This window comes from Ranitomeya variabilis, chromosome 2 (assembly GCF_051348905.1).
Source record: "Ranitomeya variabilis isolate aRanVar5 chromosome 2, aRanVar5.hap1, whole genome shotgun sequence".
Lineage (NCBI taxonomy): Eukaryota > Metazoa > Chordata > Amphibia > Anura > Dendrobatidae > Ranitomeya > Ranitomeya variabilis.
Genome location: NC_135233.1, coordinates 1,052,666,785 through 1,052,682,846, shown reverse-complemented (window position 1 = coordinate 1,052,682,846; position 16,062 = coordinate 1,052,666,785).

The window sequence follows — 16,062 nt, the reverse complement described above, 5'->3', positions numbered from 1 at the left end:
CTTGAGACCTGTCCCGGGTACACTGGGCTCCGTTTCCTTCCCTTGGGTCCGCTTCCCTCTGTTGTGCTCCACATTGGGTTTTAAGTTGTTCAGAGTGGATCAAAGAAATCATCTCCATAGACCTATTTAAGGCCCATGTAGACCCACACCTGTGTCTTGGGAGTGAGACTCTAGCCCTAAGTTTGATGATCTCCACAAACTGTTTTGTGCTTTCATTCATCCCTACCATGTTCCTCTTCATCCATCCTGAGATTCCTGTGTATGCCCTCATGCCTTCCTAATTGTTGCATCAACACCCGGGGTCCGTGTACCCACTGGACCTCAGGATTAGAGGATTCACCTCCACTGGTGAGCCATATTCTCTCTAAAGGACTAATTTTCTAGTGCTGTGTAGTCCTCCTGCCATGTGTAACATCACCCAATGTTCAGAAATCTGAAATTCCTGGACAATCTGTAAAAATAGGGCACTTTTTTCACTTAATTTTTTTTTTAAAAAAATTGATACATCCATCATTTTTTTGGAAACTATAGAAGCTTGTTCAGGTTTTGTTTATGTCTGTCATTACCATTTTACAGTACAGTGAATGCAGCTTATGTTGCCCGATCAGAATTATGAGCTGTAGACAAGTCTTACCTTTACTCATAATTATTCTTCATGATTTTTCAATATTTTCTAAAAAATGTCTGTAATTTTTTGATAAGCTGTCCAGAAAAAATAAAAAAAATCAAATTGGCAACTTTGACCCCACCCCTGTCATGTCCCACGACTTGGGAATCATACAATATTTTATTGTTATCATCATTGTGCTGTGTGTGATCTGGGCTATAGAGAGCTCAGCATTCAGAGAACTGCACTGCTAGATCTGCCTCAAAGAAAAGAGTGATTGCATCAAAACTGCAGCAAGCAGCCCAGTAAGTGATACATTGCTGGAATCAGGGTGGCTGTCTCTATGTTGTGCTGCTTTAAGATTACATAGCAAAAACCTGGTGATAGATTCCCTTTAAAGTGGAGATGACTGAGCAGGTGTAGGGCTTCTCTTTGCACATATTTAAAAGGTATCACATGAGGTTAACCAAAAAAAAAACACCCAAGATCATCGCCCCTGCCAAGAACCTCTGTTTTATTTGGCATTGGTATGTTGACCTGGAGCAAAAGACCTGGCTGTATAAAACAGGTACTTGCACATTCAATTACGTCTATCTTATAAAATGTTCACTAGACTATTATTTCCACTTAAGAATTTATTAGGGAACAGATTTCCAAATTCTAATCAGCCTTTTGGAAATGGTATGTAACCAGGGGGGAGAGTAAAAAGCATTAGGATCATGCAAATGTATTCATCATTGTTCAATACTTCAACTAAGAAAATCAAAATCCAAAAGGATTTTTTTTTTTTTACAGAAAATCCTTATTTAGACAAAGGATTATTTTCACAATTTATTGATGCAGGTGGAGGATTGTAGCGAACGTTCCCGTGGATCAGTGACAGAATCGCTATATCAAACCGAATATTACTGATGAAATATGGGATCAGAAGAATGTGCTTTCCCAGGCTGTAAAAACGATGTGATTTTGGGTTGTGTTCTAGGGTCTAAGCTTAAGGAATTCTGGAAAGACATGGGATCCATTATCCGGAAGCCTACTATAAAGAGTGTAAGCCCACTATTGCTGATGCACATCCGCCATGCCAGAACACATTGTCCTCCTCCTACGAGCGCTGTCACCAAACTGATCGGAATATTAGGAGTACAACTTTTTTTTCACTGAAAACCTCAAGTTTCATAAATCACTGTTATGAATATAATCCTTGTGAAAATGTTAAAAAATGTAACTATTTCATATTCCAAGAATACATATTTTTTAAAAAAGAGTTTTTGGTCAGAGTCTTTCATTCCTAAGGCTACTTTCACACTAGCGTCGTACGACGCACAGCGAATTGCATCGTTGCGGCGCACCGACGCTAGCAGTGAATGCGCCGCACAATGGGGGCAGTGGATGCTGTTTTTCAACGCATCCGCTGCCCCATTGTGAGGTGCGGGGAGGCGGGGGCGGAGTTCCGGCCGCGCATGCACGGTAGGAAAAGATGGTCACGACGCACCAAAAAACGTTACATGCAATGTTTTTTGGTGGTGACGGACCGACGCAACACGACAGAACCGGCGCACGACGGTTGCGATGTGTGGCAATGCGTCGCACTGCATTGCTAATGCAAGTCAATGGTGAAAAAACGCATCCTGCAAGCACTTTTGCAGGATGCATTTTTTCTACAAAACGACGCATAGCGACGTGCAGTGCACGACGCTAGTGTGAAAGTAGCCTTAAAGGGGTTATCCAGGTCTCTTTAGTTTTTTTTTTACTATGAGTCTAAGAAATAAAATGAAGTTGCTAACTACCTCTCTGTCACCAACCTCTCCTTCCAGTGATTCAGTGGCTTCCACTAATGTTACGTTGGCAGAGCAATGGTTTCTCTTCTGCTCTGCAATGTTGATAGAGTCTGACTAACGATGTCATGTTGATTGACCTACAGCAGGGAGGTAGCTGTCAGTCAGCATGATGTCGGCAGTCATGCCCCCTTGATCGAGCAGCCCATAAGAGCTGCTCTGTTAATGTAGAGTAGCGGAATCGCTGGCAGGAGTGGTTGGTGACCACTCTGAGTTGGCACCGGGTAGAGCAGGCATGTAGTTGCCTCTGTTAACAACAACCTGCCTTAGTTTTTAGCCAGGTATGACTAGGTTAAATTCTAACACAGCAGGTATTAAATCAATGAACCTGGCTAACTTTAACCCCTTAACCCCCAGTGCTTTTTTCAGTTTCGCATTTTCGTTTTTCTCTCCCCTTGTTCCCAGAGCCATAACTTTTTTATTTTTCTGTCAATTTGGCCATGTGAGGGCTTATTTTTTGCAGAACGAGTTGTACTTTGAACGACACCATTGGTTTTACCATGTCGTGTACTAGAAAACGGGAAAAAATTCCAAGTGCAGTGAAATTGCAAAAAAAAAGTGCAATCCCACACTTGTTTTTTGTTTTGCTTTTTTACTAGGTTCACTAAATGCTAAAACTGATCTACTATTATGATTCTCCAGGTCATTACGAGTTCATAGACACTAAACATGTCTAGGTTCTTTTTTATCTAAGTGGTGAAAAAAAATTCTAAACTTTGCTAAAAAGAAAAAAAATTGCGCAATTTTCCGAGACCCGTAGCGTCTCCATTTTTTGGGATCTGGAGTCGGGTGAGGGCTTATTTCTTGCGCACCAAACTTATATTTCTAATGATACCATTTTGGTGCAGATACATTCTTTTGATCACCCGACTGTCACGGCAACCAAAAAAACGTAATTCTGGCAATTTGATTTTTTTTTCTCTCTACGCTGTTTAGCGATCAGGTTAAACCTTTTTTATTGATAGATCGGGTGATTCTGAACGCGGCAATACCAAATATGTGTAGGTTTGATTTTTTTTTTTCTTATGATTTTATTTTGAATGGGGCGAAAGGGGGGTGATTTGAACTTTTATATTTTTTCTATTTTTTAAAACATTTTTTTTACTTTTGCCATGCTTCAATAGCCTCCATAGGGGGCTAGAAGCTGGCATAGACTGATTGGCTCAGATCGCTCCTATGTAGCAGCAGAATTACTGCATTGCTATAAGCGCCAACCAAAGGGTGGCGCTCACAGCAATCTGGCATCAGCAACCATAGAGGTCTTCAAGAGACCTCTGGTTGTTATGCCAACGCACCGCTGACCCCTGATAACGTGATGGGGGTCAGTTGTGGGCTCATTTCAGGCCCGATGACCGGAAGTGCTTGTTAAATGCCGCTATCAGCATTTGAACTGGGGCATGATAGAGTCCCTATAAAAAGCCTCACGCCACCGGTCATACTGGTTTGTCCCATCCAATCGGGGACAGAGAGAGGCACAACATCTAGAACATCTACCACAGTTGTGAGGACCTTATGAGAGGCTTAGCAGTAAGGTACTACAACACAGGCGCTAGTAGGAAGGCTACTGATTTCCACCTGGATAAGGGGACTCTGGATTTGCCTTCAGACCGGCCGGACTCTGCCTACCCTGTGGTCTGGTGCTCTGGACTGTCGAGGCTGAAGCCTTCAGTAAAGAGACTGCAACCTTGTGTCTTCGTTCTTCACTGCACCTCTCACCATCCACTACCTACACTCTGGGAGCCCTGGGGACACACTTCACCTGTGGGAAGGTATACCATCTAGCTGCTATAACATCACTTCAGCGGACCTCTAAGCAGCGTCAGTCACCTTGACCGAATACCACAGGTGGGGTCACGAACATATCCCTTTAAAGACCTTTCCCCCTTTTACAGCGGACCTCCCGAGGGACCGGGTCAACCACCGTGACATCCCCCTTGAGAACCAAAGGACCCGGTACCGAGTACCCCATGGCCCACGGGGGTGCTCCATATGTGTCCTGCTAAATTAACTATTTGCTGTGATACCTTTTGTGTCCAGCAAATGAATGGCGATGAATCCTTTAAGTTTTATGAAAGCAATAAAACGGCACCATTAGGACCAAACCGCATGGTTCGTGTGATAACTATCTTATGTCCACCTGAGAGAGTGAATCCCCGCAGCCCATAGTAAAAAATAAAATAAAATAGGCCTGGACAACCCCTTTAAGTAGACCAATTGAATATAGGGTCTTACTGGCAAAGACCTGTGGGAAAAACATGCACTTTATCCCTCTGGGTGGGAGCTAATTTGCACAAAAAGAGATTATTTTACAGCAGGTGAAGAACTTTTCAAAAGAAAGCCAGCCCAATATCCGGCTTATTGTTTTGGATCAGACTTCGGAATACTCCAAGAAAAAATTGTCACAACACTAGGTAAAGACTTTGACTATCTCACCATGTAGCATAAAACAGAATACAAGACAAGGAACCAGGTACAACAAAACAGAAAACTTAAAGGGACAGTACAAAATGACTGTTCAAACCAAGCACTCGTGCTTGGTGAACCTTTGGTGTGACGGAACAATCAGTGCACCTTCTCACCTACCTGTTTCCTATATATTTGTGTCTTTCTGTAGCCAGAACTGTCAGTCAGAACAGAGGATGGCATTGATGGATATAGAAAATTAAGTGAGAAAGTGCTCAGCTAGGGTGCACCAAGGGTTTGAGGTTGGTTTGAAAAGTCATTATGTGATGACAGACTCCATTTAAAGTGGGCAAAATGGCAACCGACAGGCTGCCAAAGCTTGACACTGGTATAGTCGAAGACGATCCGTGAACTAGCAAATGACAACCGACCATTATTCCCCCCACCCCACCCCGTACCCCGATTAACAACAGAGACCAAATTTTAGTTGGAATAATATAGGCCACAGCAGCCTCTTTTATTAACATAACAACAATTAACATTAAATGTAAAAGCATTACATTCCTTTTATTTAAAACTAGGAGAAGTCCTTGGAGCCCCACACGAATCTGGTGATTTAAAAACCCATAACGTGAACATAACTAAAACCAATGATTTTTACTCCCAGCCGTTGTAAACCTGGCTCGGGAGCACCAAAAAACCCACAAGTGGGTTCACTGTTCACGTTAAATCTGGAGATCCGAGCCCCCCTGCCGGAACTCCCCACCACCATTCACCAGATCCGAAAAATAGTAAACACCAAAAACAGGGGAGCCCTATGCCAATGGACCCCCCCAAACCAATTTTAACCAACTCCAAGGACTCCCCCCAGCCGCCTAGGCCGCAATGACCCAACATTACCAAAACTAAATAAAACTAACATTCCCCACTCATCATGTCACCCCAAATAACCAAAATATTAAGGGCGGGAGGGAGGGACGCTTCAAGGAGAGGTGAGCGGGAAACTGCCAGCCCCCACCCCCTGCCCTCTACACTACCCCCCCTTGAGTCAGGCCACCCCCCATTAATTTCCCTACAAAACGCCCACCTCCTCCTCTCCTAATCCATGTCATGATGGCCTTCACTTAGGCCGCGGGGGGAGGGGGGCGGCTCGTTCCGGCCTGTCCTTTCCTGTTATTTGCCCATTGAATGGTCCCCTTTATTGACCCCAGCAAATGTCTTGCAACACGACTTGGTGGTCGAGCATACTGTGCATATGTTGCCTAGCATCTCTGCCAGAACGGATGAGAAGACTAGAAACAGTGAGTTAAAAAAAAACAACAGTAGCAGGAACTAAAATAATATATAAATTGAAAGCCTGTCCATAAAAGAAAACAAAGAGATCAAGGATAAATCTCACTACATACAGTATTATTCAACAAAAAGGAAAGAGACTTGTCTCAAGGAAATCTGCCAACAGGCTTTTGCTATGTAGTCTGACAGCAGAGTAATATAGGGGCAGAGACCCTGGTTCCTTAGTTTACTAAGCTGAGATGTTGAGCTCCGTGTAACCCGCACACACCACTGATTGGCTGCTTTCTGTGTACAGTGTATAGTGAAAGAAAGCTGCTAATCCGTGTTGGGGTGTGGTTGGACTAGGAGGCACGAGACAACTAGTCCTGTAGTGTTAAAATACTGATTTTATTGAAATGACAAAACGCTGCCAAGTAAGTAATACATCCCTGGAATCAGGCTTTATTGCACTACATCGTGGTGCTCTCAGAGTACGTAGCAAAAACCTGATGACAGATTCTCTTTAAGGAACACAGACAAGGTGATACCTGCTTTCCTAGGAGTGGAGGAGACTGCACACATTAGATCATCCATAAAGCTTAACTAACAGCAGAATATCAACTGATCAGTCCCATTACCCAAAATATAATGTAAAAAATTGTACCAGAAAAGAGCAATGACGAAGGTCCATAACATATGCTATAACCTTCAAAAATTCACAGAGGGACTCACCTCTCAGCGAGGAGGATCAATACCTTAACCATAGAATTTGAGGATATTTCTAGGGACCCCCATATTCCGTCTACTGATCATTGAGGGAGGATGACTAGGTCAGACACTGAGCTTACAGATACATTGCTCTCTATTTCATTATTACCATAATGTGAACATTTCATCCAGGGACGCTTCGACCTTGAAGAGACCATGGTTTCTCTGGCAAAGCTTGCAATGGGGTGAGGTTTATCACAATACCCTAGTTCTTCTTTTTTTTTTTTTTAAATATTCCCTCGATATCGTCCTCCCTACGAGGTCTTATTGCACTCACAAATGTAGACCACAGATCGGACCTACAATTCCCATGCCAAATCAGACCCCTCTAGTTACTTTCAGATCCTGATTTCTTTGACTTCTCTTTGACTTCATAAGTTACCAAAAAGACAGAGTCCTGAGTGGCCAGAAAGATAAGGAGTCAGGAGAAAAGCGGGGGAAGTCGTATTGTTAAATTCGGTACTGTTGGAAACTATGTGATCTGAGTCCGAAAAAGCATTTTAAGCACTTCTAGGACTTATAGAAACAGCCTGTGAGTCTGGTTTTCAGTTTCCAGTCAGAGAAATCTTGTGAGTCCTGCTTCCTCCACCCACTCATATAGGAAGCATATGAATCCTACATTTTCTGGCTGAAAGCTCTTTTTTCATACAAACACAGAAAAAAGCTGTCAGTCACTGTGTGTGGGTGAGGAACCAGATCTTAGTATTTCTCTATGAGCGAGTGGGATAAGTTGGACTTGTGTGCTATCTCTACAAGTGGGCGGGCAACGCTGTGCTCCCAGGCTTTCTTTATAAGTGGGAGGAAGAAGTTGGACGGAGATGCTTTTTCTAAAAGTGAGCAGAGGAAGCTAGACTTACAGGCTTTCTTTATAAGATGACAGGGCAAACATGACTCACGGGCTTTCTCTGTGAGTGGATGGTGAAGCAGGACTCACAGGCTTTCTCTGTAAGTGGGCAGAGGAAGCAGGACTCACAGGTTTTCTCTATAAGTGGGCGGAGGAAGGAGGACTCACAGGCTTTCTCTATAAAAGGGTGGGAAACAGACTCACAGGCTTTCTCTAGAGGTAGTCAGGGGACTCTGGACTCACAGACTTTGTCTTTGAGTGGGTGGAGAAGCAGGACTCCCAGGCTTTTTCTACAAGTGGGCATTGGAAGATAGACTCACAAGCTTTCTCTATAAGTGGGCAGGGGAAACAGGACTCACAGGCTTTCTCCTTAAGTGTGCAGGTAAAGGACTCACAGGCTTTCTCTGAAAGTGTGCTGGATAAGCTGGATTCACAGGCTTTTCTTTTATACGTCGGGGGATGCTGTACTCATATGATTTCTCAGTCTTTGCAGAATTTATACAGCTATATTTAAAAAATCTTTATTAATTTAATATTTCAAGTGTCTCTGCTCCATTTTTTCTCTTTTTAGATAAAGTAATGTAGAAAATATAACTGCTCGATTAAAATTAATAAAATACACATGAACAGAACATAGTAATGAATTATTTCAAAACAATATGCACTGAACATAAGATAACTGAAACACACAGATAGAGAAAATCAATTAAACCCCCCAAAACTTTAAGGAATAGCATTGTACCGCTGCTCTAAAGAGAAGAGAATTGCCTATAAAGCTTTGGAAATGAAGGCACCACTCCAAGGTCAACAATGGAGATTCTCTAGCTAGAAAGGCATGTTACCGAGCTCACGCGTAGTCTTTCCTAGAAGTAACACTGGGGAGAGAACGACTATCCTGGCCAATATTGTACGTGAATTTCCTTGACTATTATGTGCCTTTGTGCAACCGCAAGGATGACACTAAAGTCCCAAAATCTGAGCCAGAGGAAATAACTTCTAAAATGCACTGGAAAGATGAAACTCTCCTATTTCCTCAGAAGACGTTTTGAAATGAACTTGTAAAACTGGTCAGGCTAAAAAAAATGTGAATGAAAGAAGTTTCACTTCTCACCAATGATTAGTAAAAGTAGGTTACTATTTGCCTATAAAGTGGCATGTAAAAGTTTGGGCACCCCTGGTCAAAATGACTGTTATTGTGAACAGTTAAGCAAGTTGAATATTAACTTATCTCTAAAAGGGCTAATGTCAAAGATGACACATTTCCTTTGTATTTTAGGCAAATATTTATATATATATATATATATATATATATATATATATATATATATATACCATATTTTCCGGCGTATAAGACGACTGGGTGTATAAGACGACCCCCCAACTTTACCAGTTAAAATATAAAATCTTCTTAAAAGTCGGGGGTCTTCTTATACACCCTATGTCATCTTAGGCTACGTTCACACTTTGTGGGTTTTGCCGCGGATCCGCAGCGGATTTGACACTGTGGATCCGCAGCAGTTTTCCATGCAGGGTACAGTACAATGTTACCCTATGGAAAACAAAACCCGCTGTGCCCACGCTGCGGATTTCCGCGGAAAAAGCCGTGCAGCTTTTCTGCGGAAAAAAAGGAGCATGTCACTTCTTGGTGCAGAATCGCAGCGATTCTGCACCCATAGAAATGCATTGATCCACTCACTTTCCGCATGGGGCTGTGCCCACGTTGCGTGAAGTTAAGCAGATAATGTGCAGATGGTACCCGGGGTGGAGGAGAGGAGACTCTCCTCCAGGCCCTGGGAACCATATTTTGGGTAAAAAAAAGAATTAAAATAAAAAATGATGCTATACTCACCTCTCAGCGCTGCCCGCGGTGTCCGGTCTCAGTTGCTGTGCGAGCAGGACCTGTGGTGACGTCGCGGTCACATGACCGTGATGACGCCGCGGTCACATGACTGTGACGTCACGAAGGTCCTTGTCGGCACAGCCGCCTGCAGCACCGAGGAGATCCGGACATCGGAGGGTGAGTATAACCAATTTTTATTATTTTTTACATTACTATTGATGCTGCATATTGCTGCATATGCAGCATCAATAGTATAGGCGGAAACCCGCAGCGGAAACCGCGGAACAAACCGCGATAAATCTGCAGGGATAACCGCAGCGGTTTTGCCCTGCAGATTTATCAATTCCGCTGCGGGATTAACCCGCAGAGCAGACCGCAAAGTGTGAACGTGGCCTTATAGGGCCGGTTAATATGTGCCTTTTGGGGGGGGGGAGTGGTCCTGATGACGACGAGGGGGCGTCTCACAGAAAAGTGAGTATCCTCCATTACCTCATCGTAGCGCTGCAGCGTGGGGTCTCTGTGCTGGGAGCGGCGGCTGCTGTGCTGTGGGGCGGCGGCTCCTCTTCTGCAGTGTGGGGCCTCTGGTGCTGTGGGGCGGCGGCGGCGTATCTTCATGCAGTTGGGGCTCCTCCGGCATCTCCTTAAAGCTCGGAGGCCCCGCTGGCAGCTCCATCGGTACAATGCGGTGGCCTCCGGGAAAATGGCCGCTGCTCAGATTCAGATCTCGTCCCGAGATCTCGGGAGACGAGATCTGAATCTGAGCAGCGGCCATTTTCCCGGAGGCCACCGCATTGTACCGATGGAGCTGACAGTGGGGCCTCCGAGCTTTAAGGAGATGCCGGAGGAGCCCCGACTGCATGAAGATACGCCGCCGCCCCACAGCACCAGAGGCCCCACACTGCAGAAGAGGAGCCGCCGCCCCACAGCACAGCAGCCGCCGCTCCCAGCACAGAGACCCCACGCTGCAGCGCTATGATGAGGTAATGGGGGATACTCACTTTCCTGTGAGACGCCCCCTCGTCGTCATCAGGACCACTCCCCCCCCCCCACCCACCATATACACCCGGCGTACAAGGCGATACCCAGTGTATAAGACGACCCCCGACTTTTAAGAAGATTTTAAGGGGTTAATACAAAAAGGAAAATGGGCCGATGCAATGGTTTGGGCACCTGACCACCCAATGCAAACTCGAGTAGCGAGCACTTTCGCTCATCACTGACGATTAGTTTTGCAGATTCTTGTTATGTCACTGCATTGTCACTGTTTTGCTCCTAAAATCTAAATGTAATTTTTTATTATTTTGTTAGTATTTTGTAGATCCACCTTTGGTTTTCAACACTGCCTGAATCCTTCCAAGCATGCTCTCAATCAGATTCACATATGTCTCAACCAAAATCTGATACCAGGTCTCTGCTATATGTTCCCAAAGTTGATGCATACTGGTTGACTCACTTTGGCACTTGAAGAAAAAACTGTATATCTGTACTCACAAATGTTCGATTGGGTTGAGGTCTGGGGACTGTGAAGGGGAATCCAGCACCTCTACTTCATTGTCACTGAACCATTTCTTTGCCAATCTCATTTTGTTGTCCTGCTGGAACACTGTCACATATACTGTAGCTCAGCATTGAGACCCCCATCAATCTTGTTAAAGTATCCAACACCTTTGGCTGTGAAACAACCCCATATCATCAGGTTTCCTCCACTGAACTTGACAGTTCCTTCAATTTCTCAATCAGTTAGTCCCCCTTTCTCTTATTTCTTCCAGACCCATTTGCACCCATCAGAGCCTCGTCTATTGACTTTCGTCTCATTGATCCAAATTACCCATTTCCAATCTTCTATTGTACACTTTTCATACTTTTTTACAACTCCAGCCAACACTTCTTATAACAATATTGTAGTCCAACCTTGTGTAACGTGCATGGCACAGTGCTTGCCTGGACATCTGTAATCTCACTATTATGGAGCATATGAGCCACCTCCACTGCCATTTGTCAAGCCGGAACTAATAGACCTTGTGATGAGCTGACTTGTTGATTCCAATATTTTGCCGGGACGCCCACCTCTTGGCTTTTGAATGGATGGACAGAGTTCATTTCATATTCTTCCAACTGTCGTGGAACTCACATGACGCAGTTTGAGAATTTTCTTGGCCGAGACAACTATCGATGAGCTGGATGATGATGTTTCTCTTTTCTTTGGAAATCTTCTTCATTGCTGCTCCTCAATTCGAACCAGAGACCTTTCGCTTGGGAATCAACCTAATGACACACTGAGCTGTTAGGGAATGTGATAACAGGTTGTAATTTGTAGTATACAGAAAGAAAAATATATTTCCACCACCAGGAGCAAAACAGTAACAATGCAGTGACAGGACAAGAATCTGCATAAACTAATTATATGCTAAATGTTTTAAAGTCAAATTTTTGTTTGAGATAGCCAAGATGATTGTCTATAAAATAATAGTGGTCTCAAGTTCAAAGCAGTAGTGGATGGTGAGATATGGAGCCTGAAAGTCAAAAGTTTTACATATTGTTACTCTTTAGTTCATCAGTGTATATGGGACGTATTTCACTCACTGTGTCTGACATATACAATGTGCACTGACACATAGCTATATAGGGTCCAGAGGCAGCAGTTATATATCGCCCATGTTCCTCAGTATCCAATAGGCCAGTGTTCTAAATGATGGACGAAACGGACAATGCTGGTGGCAGAATCTGGCAAATGACTGGACCCTGTGCTTGTTGGGGTCCCACTTGACCTCGTGTGCTCTCCTAGGATGTCATGGTATTTACAGTGGGTGAAATAAGTATTGAACATGTCACCAATTTTCTAAGAAAATATATTTCTGTTGACATGAAATTCTCACCGGATATAGGTAACAACCTGTCCAATCCACACAGGCAAAGAAATCAAACCATGGATGCCCATAAATTAAGTTATGTGAAATAATGAGAAATTACACAGGGAAAAAGTTTTGAACACATGAAGAAAGAGGTGCAAAAAGCCATGGAAAGTCGTGACACCAACCTAAATCTATCAGTAATTAGAAAGCAATCCTGCCTTTTAGTGAAAATTAATATCAGTTCGTTCAACTGATGGCCTATAAAAAGGTGTATCATTACCAATGTGCCACTCAAGAAGCATCTGATGATAGGTTAAACCAGTGAGCTGTCTAAAGACCTTCACAACCTTATTGTTGCAAAACATACTGACTGCATTTGGTACAAAAGAATTTCTAAACTAATGAAGGTGAGCACTGTTGGGGTCGTAATCCGGACATAGAAAGAACATCATATAACATATAATTCCCAAAACAAGTTTTGAGATGGGAACATCATGGTGTGGGGCTGTTTTTTAGCATAGGTCACTGGCAAACTTCGTATTATTGAAGGAAGGATGTATGAACAAATGTACAGAGACATTCTTGATAAAAATCTGCAGCCATCTACCAGAATAATGAAGATAAAACGAGGGTGGACATTTCAGCAAAACAATCATCCCAAACACATTTCAGAGAAATAAAATTAAGTTGCTAGAATGGCCCCCCTAATCACTTCAATTAAATTCAACATAACATTAACATTTATGGAAGTAAAGAAAGGTCAGAGTTGATAAAAGAAGCCCATGGGACCTTCAGGATCTGTGGAGTGTTTGTGTGGAAGAATGTGCCAAAATCACGCCTGAGCAATGCATGCAACTAGTTTCTCCATACTGGAGGAGTCTTTAAGCTGTCATCACTAGTGTTGAGCATTCCGATACTGCAAGTATCGGGTATCGGCCGATACTTGCTGTATCGGAATTCCGATACCGAGATCCGATATTTTTGTGATATCGGGTATCGGTATCGAAACAACATTAATGTAAAAATGTGTAAAAGAGAGAATTAAAATAAAAAATATTGCTATACTCACCTCTCCGACGCAGCCTGCACCTTACCGAGGGAAGCGGCAGCGTTCTTTGTTTAAAATTCGCGCTTTTCTTTCCTTTACGTGAGTCCCGGCTTGTGATTGGTTGCGTGCCGCCCATGTGACCGGGACGCAACCAATCACAGCAAGCCGTGACGTAATTTCAGGTCCTTCAGGATTTTAAAATTACGTTCCGGCGTTGTGATTGGTTGCGTCGCAGTCACATGGGCGACGCAACCAATCACAGCAAGCCGTGACGTAATTTCAGGTCCTTAAGGATTTTAAAATTACGTCCCGGCTTTGTGATTGGTTGCGTCGCAGTCACATGGGAGACGCAACCAATCACAAGCCGTGACGTCACGGGAGGCTGGACACGCGCGCATTTTAAAATGGGCGCGTGTCCAGCCTCCCGTGACGTCCCGGCTTGTGATTGGTTGACCGCGGCGCAACCAATCACAAGCCGGGACGTCACGGGAGGCTGGACACGCGCCCATTTTAAAAAGCGCGCGTGTCCAGCCTCCCGTGACGTCACGGCTTGTGATTGGTTAATGGCGGCCATGTTGCCGGGACGCGGACCAATCACAGCAAGCCGTGACGTAATTTCGTCACGGCTTGCTGTGATTGGTCCGCGTCCCGGCAACATGGCGCCGTGACCAATCATAAGCCGGGACGTCACTGGAGGCTGGACACGCGCGCTTTTTAAAAAGCGCGCGTGTCCAGCCTCCCGTGACGTCACGGCTTGTGATTGGTTAATGGCGGCCATGTTGCCGGGACGCGGACCAATCACAGCAAGCCGTGGCGTAATTTCGTCACGGCTTGCTGTGATTGGTCCGCGTCCCGGCAACATGGCCGCCCTGACCAATCACAAGCCGGGACTTCACGTAACCAAGTAAAAGCGCGAATTTTAAACAAACAACGCTGCCGGTTCCCTCGCTGAGGTCCAGGCTGCGTCGGACAGGTGAGTATAGCAATATTTTTTATTTTAATTCTTTCTTTTACACATTTATATGGATCCCAGGGCCTGAAGGAGAGTTTCCTCTCCTTCAGACCCTGGGAACCATCAGGGATACCGTCCGATACTTGAGTCCCATTGACTTGTATTGGTATCGGGTATCGGTATCGGATTGGATCCGATACTTTGCCGGTATCGGCCGATACTTTCCGATACCGATACTTTCAAGTATCGGACGGTATCGCTCAACATTAGTCATCACCAATAAAGGCTTTTGTAAGAAGAATTAAGTTTCAGTGATTTCAATACTGATACTTCTGTATCATTTCTTATTATTGCACATGACTTAATTTAGGGACATTTATGGTTTGATTTCTTTGCCTGTGTGGATTGGATTGGTTGTTACCGACATCTGATGAGAATTTCATGCCAATAACACCTTTAGAAATGTATTGACTTAGAAAATTGGTGATGTATTTAAATGTTATTTCACATACTGTATCTAGGTATGTAGTGAGTGTTTTTTATGAGTTTGATGGAAAAAATAATAGTACATGTTTGGCTATAGGGAGCAAATAAAGATAGATCCTACCTGCAGCTGCTCGCTTCCAGTCAGCGGGCGGTGGCGGGACAATGATCAGAGCTCAACAGTGACCCCACTATAATCACTCCCCCTGCATCTTGACTGACAGCCTGCTCTGCACGCACTCTCTGCACACACCCACTGCTGAGCAGGATTTCACAAAAGGTGCAGGTGTAGTGAGTACTAAGTGATAACTGCCGCGCTGCTGCCTCAATAACTGAAGCAAGCAGCTGCAGGGAGAATATCCCGTAATATTTCCCCTGCATCCATTTTTCCAGTTAGACAGCTGAACATGTTTAAAACACTAAGGGCGCAATTCATAAAGCCCGGAGTGGGGGGTCCCACCTCTGCTACACCCACTTTGAAAGAAAGAATGGCGTAAAAACACCAGAAACACCTTTTTTTGTGCAACCTCGCTTTGCACAAAAAATTGTGACTTTTCAAACCTTTTTTTTTATGTCAGAAATCTAGCTAAAAACTTTGATGAATCGCCCCTATTTACCTGCAGATTATCACTACGACTGCAAGTAATAGCAATTTTTTTGCCTTTAAATTTGGATCTGACTTTGCTGGAATCAAAATTTTTGGGTGGAAATATAACAATGCGAAATTGAAGTAAAAAAATAATAAAAAAAAAAGAAAAGAATGAAAAATTCTAAAGGCCAAAGCAGAAATACAAATCAAATAATGTAATCATTCTAAGAAGTCCATCCTTATGCTGTTTTTGAAACCTACAAGATATCTCTTTTGGGGCTGTCTTTTATTAGCATTTGTGGGCAGTCCGAAAGTTAGGGGTATTGGGAAAAAATTGTTCTGGGATAACCTTGCTGGCCTGGCTGGAAGTTGATGCCATATTGTCCCCACCCTGGTTTCCCAAAATTAATTTTTTTATTACTAGGTAGTCGATGTAAAATCCCTGACTCCTTGCCTTCCTGTAACTTATAAGCCAATTACAGGGCACCTGGATTTTCTTATGGTGCTACAGAGTGGCAGCATTTGGTCATCAAAGTCCCCGCTATCCATATTTTTTTTGTACTGTTGTA